The sequence below is a fragment of the Belonocnema kinseyi genome, chromosome 9 (assembly GCF_010883055.1).
Source record: "Belonocnema kinseyi isolate 2016_QV_RU_SX_M_011 chromosome 9, B_treatae_v1, whole genome shotgun sequence".
In the NCBI taxonomy this organism is placed as follows: domain Eukaryota; kingdom Metazoa; phylum Arthropoda; class Insecta; order Hymenoptera; family Cynipidae; genus Belonocnema; species Belonocnema kinseyi.
This window is the reverse complement of record NC_046665.1, coordinates 48,979,697-48,991,643: the sequence shown is the minus strand read 5'-3', so window position 1 is coordinate 48,991,643 and position 11,947 is coordinate 48,979,697.

Below are 11,947 nucleotides of genomic sequence, written 5' to 3'. Positions count from 1 at the left end.
CTAAATGCTCCTAGGGAAATTGAGTCAATTGTCGAGAATGGGAAGTGCCGCATATGCTGGAACTTTATATTCTCGACAATTGTTTCTGTTGCTCACTCGAGGTCTGACATGGTTCTTCTTGACTTCGAGAAGCGAACCATGTTCGTTATCGAATTTTCCGCACCAGCTGACAAAAACATCATAGCCAAGTAGAATGAAAAGAAAGAGAGGTATAGAGACCTTATAAGGGATTTGCAGCGATTGTACCCGGAATATTCTGTTAAACTGATCGTCCTTATCATCGGCGATCTTGGAGGTGCCAAGCTTTCACTTGTTAATGGCCTAAAAAACATCCCTGCGTGTCAACAATATGCTAGAACACTTGCGGGAAAAATGCAGGAGGCGGTTGTCCTTGGGTCGCTCCGTGTTCTTAGGGTGCTCGAGGCTTTTGCTGGATCGTCGTATTGATTCCTTTACAGACTGTAACCACCTATCTCACGGTTGTGATACGTGGTTGTGGCTGAAATTTTACCGCGATTTCGCTGGAAGCGGGTGCAGTTTTTCAGATTAGCACCCGCTCTCGGCGAAATCCTGCGGTTGTCCTTATGACAAATTTTTTAATTATATATATCACCTAGATTAATTAAATTAAATTATACTGATAAGTATCATTTAATTTCACACCCCGCGAGAAGAAACCTGTTCTTCTGTGTCTAGTATCATCTTGCTGAAGGGCAAAGGCAATTTTCATTTATGCAGGTTTATTCTAAATCCCAATTAATATTCATATTTAAAAATAGCCACCATCGAAGTTATCTTAAGCAGAGAACTAAGTTTACACTTCAATTTCTTTTATAAAATACACTAAAAATATTAAGTTGAAGTTAAAAAAATTTGAAAAGTCAACGTTTATAAAATTTTTCAAGAAATATGAGTTTTTTCATTTAATTTACTATTTATTGGTATTTCATAATTTATCTGATCGTACCGTTAGTTTGAATAAATTCATTTAAAAGATCTTTTGACGTTCATAATAACATTTTTATTAAACTTATTACGAAAAATATAAATTGTTTTAATAATTAAAATTTCTCGGTTTTACTGAACATCGTTATTATTCAATTCCCTTAGAGTTTTTTAAAATTTCCTTTCAATTCTTCGGAATTCTGTAGAATCTACTAGAGAATCTATAAAATTTAACATTAATTCTTTGAAACTCATAAATTAATTTAAGGAATTTACATTGAATTCTTTAGATTTCTTTGTAACTTACTAGGAATGCTTGAAACTTCCTAATAAAACTTTTGAATTTACCACTAATTCTTGAATATCCACAAAGAACTCTTTGGAATTTTCTTGAAATTGTTTTAATTCCTCGATTTATTTTGAATTCTTTAGATTGCATTAGAAATCTTATCGAATTTACCTTGAATTATTTGGAATTCGCAAGTAAACCTTATTAATTTACCTTGAGTATCTTAGGAATTTGCTAATAAAACTTTAGAATTCATTATGAATTCTTTGACAATTACAAAACGGCCCTTCGTAATTTATTACAAATTCATCGAAATGATAAATAATAATGCATAAATTCTCTGGCATTTTAAGAACTAATCTCAATATATTTAGGATTATTTTTAATTTGAAACACCAGAAATTTCGTTAACGATAGAATTAAATTTTTAATAAGTCGATATTTACCTAATTTAATGTAAAAAAATTATATTTTTCATAACGCGTGTATTATTTTAGCCCTATTTAATGCGTATGAAGCAGTGTTAAATTTCCACTTATCAGTTTTCAGGAAGTGAAAAGTCCTTTTCATTCCATAAGAAGTAAAAAGGGACGTCAAGTTATCAGTCGATCGCGTTGCCACATTTTTTTGAGAAGAATGGATCAAGTCGAAGCGATAGTGTAATAGTGTAATAAGCATACGAAAAAAAAGTGATCCAAATTTTTCTAGACCGAGTTTGTAACTTTTGGATGCGTTGATACAAGTCGGGGTTGCGGGTTTTCAATGTGTCCCGACTTGATCTTAAATCGCTGGGAGTTTAGCGCTGTAAGCCGTTTCCTAGGGGAACCGTCGCTAACAGTGGTGAGAGCCGGTTCGGCAGGAACCGTTGCTCGGTAAGGGGAGCCGGTTTAAGAGAAACCGTACACCGTGGTGCTGCTACTGGGGTTCGTCGTTTTTCAAACGGGCGGTGCCGCGAAAGGTGCTCGTACTGGCAGCGTGCGGTTGTTCTGGCTCAGGAATTCGTCGAGCTGTCCCATTGTCTTCTGTTCGGTTTGTTTACTGCTGGAGACGGCCTGTTGGATTCTGACGGTGCCTTTTGTTGAGAAGAGATAGCGGCACGTTTGGAGTCCGTCCATCCGAAGTGATAGGAGTTTAAAGATCTGGGTTATGAGAGACGGTTCCGAGGAGGAAACGAAGCCCTGCCGCTGGGGCTACGTGAGGGACCGCTCGTACCACGAAAGCAGAGGGCCCGCTTCACGAGCACGTATTCCTGCGGATGGAGGACCTGTCCGTGTCGTGAGACAGGAGCGCCCAGGAAGGTAGAAGAAGGTGCTTGGTGGCATTACAACCACGGATCGGACAAAGGCTTTCGGAGCGGATGAGGAAGAGAGATTTTTTGCCCGTTTCCAAGCATAAACGAGAGAGTAAAAGAGAGAGAGAGGGGGAGACTTGCGGAGATGGGGACGACCTTACCGGTCGCAGAGAGAAGAGGGAGAGAGAGAGAGAGGGCAAGGTTTACGGAGCTGCTGTAGAGTTTTTATGCCTCAAATTACATGTTTTAAAGTTTTTCATTTTTTATTTCTACACTTTTAATTATCTAATCCTGTACAATGCAGAAAATTCTTTATCAGGGTGCCAGATGATCTATCGTTAAAAATAGTTCTGTTAAAAATTTAAAAATCCATAACTTCTTCCTTAAAGAAAGTCGGTGTCAACTTATTTCTTATAATTGATAGGATAATTAATTGCGCAAGTGTCCGAACCTGCGTTTCCTTTCGTACTGAGTAGGATTACTATAGCAACGACAGTTTTACGCTTTAATAACTGATTAGGTAAACTTTATATTGTCTTTAATGAATGTTTGGGGACTCATAGAATACAAATAATTGGCTCATTAGTGCATTTATTTTATATGAACAAATTTTATGAACAAATTAGCAAATATTCTTATTACCGGTAAAAGATTTTCTGCTTACTAAAAGTGCTTCATATTAATGTAGGAATGATATATAATTACAAGAATAATTTAAAAGTTTATAATAACCATGGTTAGTAACAATTCTTATGTCAAAATATTAAAATTTCATATTTTTTCAAATTATAATTTCCTTCAATCGCCAGAACGACTTCAGGTATTTCTTAAAATAATAAATGTTTAATAATATTTAATAAAATATAACAATGTAAATTTTTATAAACAAATTAGATAAACAAATTAAAAATTTTGGTCCTTTCGCATAGAATTTTTTTTATTTTTGCACTTGAAATGTTTAAGATATTGGATGAATGACTGCTAGTCACAAAAATATTTGAAAAGTTAACAATAAAAACCCAGTGGGCACAACATTTTAGAACGTAATTGGAACGTCCTAAAAACGTTTTGTGGACGCACAAGTCAAAAGACGTCATTTGAACGTTTTAAAAACTGTCCTAAGTCAGGCAAAATAATATTCTTAAAACGTTTTATGTTCCAATTACGTTTTTGAAACGTCTCTGGAACATTGTATGTTTATGGAACGTTATATGGAATGAATTAGGACATTTTTAAGACGTTCTAAAGATGTTCTTTAACGCTTGTGCCCACTGGGAATTGTTATAAATAATTTTCGTGATAAAATATTCAAATTTGAGGTTTTATCAAATTTTAATTTTCTTTAATCGCTAGAATGGTTACTGATATTCCTGAAAAATGTATCTTTTATAATATTTAATAATATATAACAACTTAAATCTTTGTAAATAATTTAGATAAACAAATTCCAAATTTGGTCGATTTCACGTAGAAAAAAATCTGGTTCCTTTAAATGAATAATTTAGGAATAGAATTCTTTTTCGTATCCATGGTACTCAAAGTTATCTTTTGTTTTAATAACTTTCACTTGTTTCAATATTCCCTTTCAGAAATATGTGCATTGGACTAAGAGTTTTCTGTTCACAGTGTTATTCTTTTCTGCATTACATTATATTTATTTTCTTCATTTGTTTCGTTTTCTAATTCTGGGATTTTGTGTTAATAATAGATGCAAGTACTAAATAATTTTAGGCAACTGTAAAAAAATGCGTTGGGTTTAATATTTTTGTTCCAATAAATGGTGTTCCATTAAGACAAAATGGATGAATTAAAAGTTCTCAAATACACCCTCTCCGATTTTTTGATTTCTAATTCCAATGGAGGTGTGGAAGATTTGGCGCAGTATTTAAAAAGAGAATTTAATTTAGGCGATAAAGAACTGTAAAAGGTTAAAAACAAATTGAATCATGAGTTTATCCCTCATTTTTAAAGAAAATGGCAGAGTTCAGCATTTAGTAAAGTTTGTTTCAACAACAAGTTTACAGGTTGGTTGAACACATATTTTATCGTGGAATTTCCACCTGAAAGTAATGACAATTGCTGATGGCCTAACACAGGTGACTTTGCAGAATATTCTGCTTCAACAAAACGACGGAAATTAATGGATATACGTGAAAAATATACCGACCTCGAGATGAGAGAGCCTCTTTTACGCTCGCTAAATCTATTTGATAGGAAGAAAGTATCAGAATTCATTAATTCAATTTTACCTTCCGATGAAAATGAAAATATGAATGATTTCCCGATTCCTTACACATCAGAAGAAGCTTGGCATTAATAGAGGAAGCTGACTTGTCTAAAAGTCAGTATCACATGATCCATATGCAGGCCAAAAAGAGAAATGCTGACATTTACCCAGCATACGACAATTTGGCAAAAGCTAAAGAAGAATGTTATCCAGATTCGGTTAAGGTAACGGAGAAGGGTTTTAGAATCGGTTTAAAATCTTTATTAGATCATACGATATCTCGGATTTTTAAAAATCGTGACATTTCCCTTCCATTTACGGATATAAGGATACCTCATAACTTGAAGTTGATTGTGAAATACGGTTGGGATGGTTCTTCAAGCCAAAGCACGTAGAAGCAAAAGAAACATGATCCAGATATGGTGGATAATAGTATCTTCACGATTTCAATGGTACCACTGGGACTTCACTCAGAGAATTTGTTAAATTCTGTAATGTGACAAAATCCTAATCCATCGTCAACATTATATTGCAGGCCAGTACTATATGCATTCACAAAAGAAACCTCAGAAAAAACCAATTCAGTAATATCATCACTTCAAAAAGAAATCGATGAAATGAAGCCCACAATAATAAAGAACGATTCCGGTACTTTTGTGATTAAAACTGATATGATTTTGACGATGCTCGACCAAAAAGTTTGCCAGGCTCTTTCTGGAACTTTATCATCTATGACTTGCTACATTTGTCGAGCTACATCTAAAGAGATGAATAACTTTAGAGTCAAAGGCAAAGTTATAGATATCAAGTCATATGATTGTGGATTGTCAACACTACATGCTAGGATTCACTTTATGGAAAATATTTTACATATAGCCTATCGACTCGATTTTAAGAAATGGCGAGTAGATACGAATGTATATAAAAATGTGCAAAAGAAGGCGAAGACTCGAATTTGCAAACTTTTTCATCATAAGACAGGATTGGTAATAGATGCAGTAAAACTAGGCTCAGGTACATCCAATGACGGGAATACCACAAGAAGGTTTTTTACAGACCCTGAAATAACAGCCGAAATTGCAGGGATAGATTTGGAGTTAGTGGAAAGATTTGCGTACATTCTGCATAAATTAACAAGTACAGAGCCAACTGACTCGGAAACATTTGAAATATATACTATTGAAACCGCAAAACTGTACTTACGTTTATACCCTTGGTACTACATGTCTGTAACTGTCCATAAGATATTATTGCATGAAGCTGATGTTATGAAACATCTGAAGAAGCAGGTGAAGCTCGGATTAAAGACTACAGGAATATTCGAAAGTTTAATTCACACAAGTTTTCTCGTGTTGCTACTAACACTGATTTAGCACACAAACTGTTAGTGAGTTCGGATCCATGTATCAATTACGAAAGATGAAATATTCCAAAATTCTGAAATTTCTGAAAAAGTACTTGTTTTTCTGCATTCATTGCCAATCCCGGTTTCTGATATGAATCTCTGCAAACTTAGGGGTTTGCCTATCAAGTCGTTGGGTTATTGTCAAAAGATTTTGTATTGAGTGAATCATATCATGTAGTGTTATGATTCATTTTTAATGTATTGAGATTGAAACCCCCACTTTTTCGAAATGAAAGTGGCTAAATTTGGAATTTGTTTATCTGAATTGTTTATAGAGATTCAAGTTGTTATATTTGACTAAATATTATAAAAGATACATTTTTCAGACATATCGGTAGCCATTCTGGCGATTAAAGAAAATTAAAATGTGATAAAACCTTAAATTTGAATATTTTATCACGAGAATTATTTATAGCAATTGTTATTGTTAAATTTTCTAATATTTTTGTGACTAGCAGTCATTCATCCAATAGCTTAAAACATTTCCAGTGCAAAAACAAAAAAATTTCTATGCGGAAGGGCCAAAATTTTTAATTGGTTCATCTAATTTGTTAATGAAAATTTAAATTGTTATATTTTATCAAATACTATTGAATATTTATTATTTAAAAAAATACCTGAAGTCGTTCTGGTGATTGGAGGAAATTATAATTTGAAAAAATCTGAAATCTTTATATTTTGCCATAAGAATTGTTTATAACAATGGTTATTATAAACTTTTAAATTATTCTTTTAATTATATATCATTCCTACATCAATATGAAGCACTTTTAGTAGACAGAAGCTTTTTTACCGATAATAAGACTATTTTCTAATTTTTTCATAAAATTTGTTTACAAAAAATAAATGGAATAATGAGCAAATTATTTGTATTCTATGAGTCCCTAAATATTCATTTAAGACAATATAAAGTTTACCTAATCAGTTATTAAAGCGTAAAAAATTGTTATGTACAAAATTTCAGTTTTTCCCTACTTCGAATGAAAAAATTAATAATAAACAAGTAGAAGAGACAAAAGTTCAGAGCGTCAAGCTCTTCAGAATTTAATGAACTTTAATTTTAAAAAAAATTTTAATCGGATCAAAATTGAAGACTCTAGACATTTTTGAACAAAAAAGTGCATTTCCTCCCATTGTGCGACGGTTTCATTTGAGGCGAAACATATTTAGTAATACAAAATATAGTTAAGGTTAAAATAAAAATGTTGAATAAAATTTATTATTTAACTTAATTTGTTTTTTATATTATATTAATATAACTATCCTAGCTTTGTTGGAAAATAACGAAAGTTTTTTTGAAGATTTCAGCTAACTCGAAAAAGTATCTAGAAACTTGTAAAGAAAGTTTTTGGTTTTACAGAATTTTACAAAATTTTAGCAAGAATTATGGTCAGTTTACAAGATATTTAAGTCTAGTAGAAGTTTTTATCATAAAATATTTTATGACTGTTCAAAAAATTTTTCTAATTAAAAGCATTGCTTCGTGCCCTTCAGATACTTTTAAAGTAATTTTGAAAATATTTAAAAATATTTAAAAATAATCTTCTGAAATAATGATTCGAAATCAGAATTTATTAAAAAAAATTTCCCAAGAATTTTGAAACATTTTTTATTCTCTTGAAACCTTTAAAAATTGGTTAAATTTATCTAGATTTTTTGTCTGAAATCTTCAGAAATCTACTTTTTTTTATTTGAAAATGATTATTGAATCTTTTAAAAAATTCGAAATATCTCTGAAAATTATTCGCATTCTTCGGAAAACTTGTGAATAAGCTTTCAGATTTGAAAAAATCGCAATGGAAAGTGTCAGATTTTTTTTGGCAAGTTTGGCACACGTATCTTGGACGTACAAGTCAAAAGGCGTCATTTGAACGCTAAAAAAACTGTCCTAAGTCAGACCAAATAATGTTCTAAAAACGTTTTATGTTCGAAATACGTCTTTAAAACGTCTCTGGAACATTGTATGTTTATGGAACGTTATATGGACTGACTTAGGACATTTTTAAGCCGTTCTAAAGATGATCTTTAAGGCGTGCGCCCACTGGGTCTTTACATCTGTTTAAGTTTTTTACCTACTTTATTTCTTCTAAATAATAGGAAATTAATTTAAAAATTTTAAAATCTGTTTCAATCTGCCCCTCTAAAAATTAGGTTTTCAAAATAAATATCATTTAAAAATGACTGTTAAACGTTGGAAAAACTGTATTCTCTTGAAGCCTTTTAGAATTCTTAAAAAGCTTGTTTTATTCGAAATTTTAAGTAAACTATGATTTGAAACTGAAAAACTAAACCATTTGAAAACTTCGATATATTTTGGATAGTAGGTAAATTTTTTTTCAACTGAATATAAAAAATAAAGCACCACCAAAGTTTTGAATTTTTAAATTTTTTTTAAGAACTATTTTTTAATTCTAAGACAAATATTTCTGAAACTTTTTTTCTCAATATCGCAAAGAGTTTCTACTAAAGTGATTAATATTTCCTAAAAGTATCATGACTATGTAATAAATTTAGGGCTTAATTTGACACCTTAATCCCAATAACTTTACCAAAAAATAGCAACTTTAGGACTGTTAATCCCTTTCTTGAATTTTTTTTCATAAAAGCCCAAATTTAAAGGTCGCATGGTACCCCGATAAAGAATTTCTTTATTTGCACAATACAGGATTGTTCAAATTTCAGAAATAAAAATTTTGAAAATTTAAAGTCAAGTTTTTGGCACAAAAACCTCCAAATCTATGTTTGTAATCTAGAAAAAATAAGAGATCATTTGCTAACCACAAGAAAGAAATTTTAAAGTCAAGTTTTTGGAAATTGAAAAAAAATTTCATAATAGGGACCTAAAAACATGAGATTTGTCCCTTACCTACGTATTTCAATGCTAGCTCTTCCTTTTAGAGCAAATCTTTTTAAAATACCAACTTCTGATACAGATATTAATGTCCAGTTGGATTTTATTTAATCCAAAATGTATTTCGTCTACAAAGAGATATCTCATGCATGTAAATAAAAATTAATATTATTAAAAAGTTATATAAAGTTTATAAAACCGGTACCTTTTTAAATGAATAATAGAACTTATTAATTTTAATAATCGCGTTGTAGCCATAAAGATACCTGTCAAAATCTTAACTGATTCATCAAAACTATTTGAAGTTACGTTACCACATATCTGCCAATGACATAATATTTTGATTAAAATAAGAACTTAATCATTGTAAATAAATTTGAGTACATAAAAATTCCATCTTCTAAGTGCATATTTTAAATAATATGAGTTTTTCGAATTTTTTAAAGAATAATTAATAATTTCGAATTGAATGCACTTGAAATTATAAAAAATATATTCAACGTTTTCGAACCTGAAAATTGCATAAATTTAAATTAGAATTGCGAAAATAGTACAATTTAAAAATATATGAGATTAAATGATTTCAGATTATAATTTGAAATCTAGATTATTTAAAAATCGAAAAAATAGAATTTCTGTTATAGATATTCTGACTCATTTGACTTTAATTTGAGTGAGCTAAAAATTTGATAGCATTGGATTAAAATATTGTAAATTGTTTGGATTAAATATTAAACGTAGACAATTTTCTAAGTTTAGAAATTTAAAAAAATGAGAAAATATCAAATTAAAGTACTTAATAGTGGTATTATTTTCAGTTAAAAGTATTTGTAATCAAACAAAATTAAATTAAATTCCTCCAGAATAAATGTCACATCATAAAAAATGAAGACAGTAGTTTATAAAGTAAAAGGTTTGATAACTAGAAGATTTTAGAACCACAGACATTAAAACTTAAATCATTTTTTTGGCAAAATGTTTAAAATTTTAAACATTTGAAAAACAACTAAAAAAACATTTACAAATTGACAAGTTATAAATTGTGCAATTTCAAACTATTAAATCATCATATATTTTTTTAATTGTCTGATTTCTATTTGAAGATTAAAAAATAGTTTAAATTTGATACTTTTTGATTTTAAACCAAAACCATTTGTGTTTGAAATTTTCATTATTTCGGAGTTAATAATAATTAATACTTTATTGTGTCAAAAGTAACTTTAATTGAAGGAGTGGCGTAGCTAGCCCTGAGGGAGCACCGTATTAAAATTAAGGATACTTTTATTACCTCTGAGAAACTTGAGGCAAGGCTTTCAAAATTGATCAATAATAGATCCGCGATTTCTTTAATGGTATGAATCTTCTGAATTTTTGATTTTAAACAGCTTCTTAAAGCAATTAATTTATCACGAAGATCATTTCTCAAGTCATCATGGTATTTTCATGCTGTAGGGTATATAATGAAAGTATATATTATTTCAAAATTATTTAAAAATTTTGATAAATCGGAAATATGTTGAGCAGCATTATTCAAAATGAAGTTTAATGAGTGTGCTGAACATTGAACGTAATCAGCCTATGGTACACGCTCTTTTATAAAGCCTTGTACCCCTCCATAGACACCCGACATTACATTTGCCCCATCGTAACCCTGTCCCCTAAATTTTGACAAATTAATTCCAGATTCTTTGATTGTATATAAAATTTAAGTTTCATATCCTACTGCACTACAATCGGATACAGATTTGAAACCCAAAAAGGACTCGCAGATTTTGTTTTATAGTCTTATGGTACTTCACCGAAACCGAATAATATAGAGCTGAGGCGGACATTTTTTGTATTATTCATTCTTTTATAAGTTTCTTGAAAGTTCTTTATTTATTCTTATTTGGGGGCCCAGCGCCTCGGGGGGCCTGTATCATTGATACGGCTGATGCGGCGGTAGCTACGCCCATGAATCAAAGATGTCTATCGAGTCCCTTTCGACGAACTTGTAAATATATTATAGATCCAGTTTCTGGTTGGTTTGTGTACGTTACAGTACTTAACCCATTAAGTTCAAAAACGAAGAAATTTCTCTTTTACGTTTAAGCTTGAATAATTTTATTAAAAAAGCAAAGAATTTATTATAAAAAATTCTTTTCTACTATATTCGGATATGCTCTACACGATGCAATAGTGCACAAAAGCGCACAAAATATCTTAACTTTTCAAATCCATTGAAGTTTTTTATCTACGATTTTTGAAAATAAAATAGCGGACAAAAAATTGAAACCGAAAATTTTTATTTCGTTTTATCGATATTTTTGGTGATTTTTTCGCTGAAATCATATAAATATTTAATTATTTCAGTGAAACGGTATTTGAATAGTTTATTTTTAAACAAAATAAAAATATTTAGTGTTAAATAGATACTTATATCCCCTCGCACTTATATCTCTGCATAACTCGCATCTATGTCCGCTTAGCATCCACCACCTGTGGCACTGTGAGGTAATGGATGCTATCGGACATAAATGAGAGTTATGCAGAGATATAAGCGTGAGAGGACATAAGCGCGAGAGGATATAACCGCGGTTCCACTTTACTTCAATTATTATGCTTTAACTTCAGTGTTACAAGGCAGTCATATAAAATTGTATATCAGTAAATATTAACTATTAATTTTATAAAAATAGTATCAATGAATCACTCAATCGTAGGTAATAACGATATTTCACTCACTGCATTGGATTTTGGTGTGAAAATGAGGTAAAATAGCAATAAAATTATTTTTTATAATCTTAATATCATGATTTTATCTATTAACACAAAATATTTTTATTTTGTTTAAAAATAAACTATTCAAATACCGTTTTACGGAAATAATTAAATATTTATATGATTTGAGCGAAAAAATCAACAAAAATATCGATAAAACGAAATTTTAAATGTTTGAT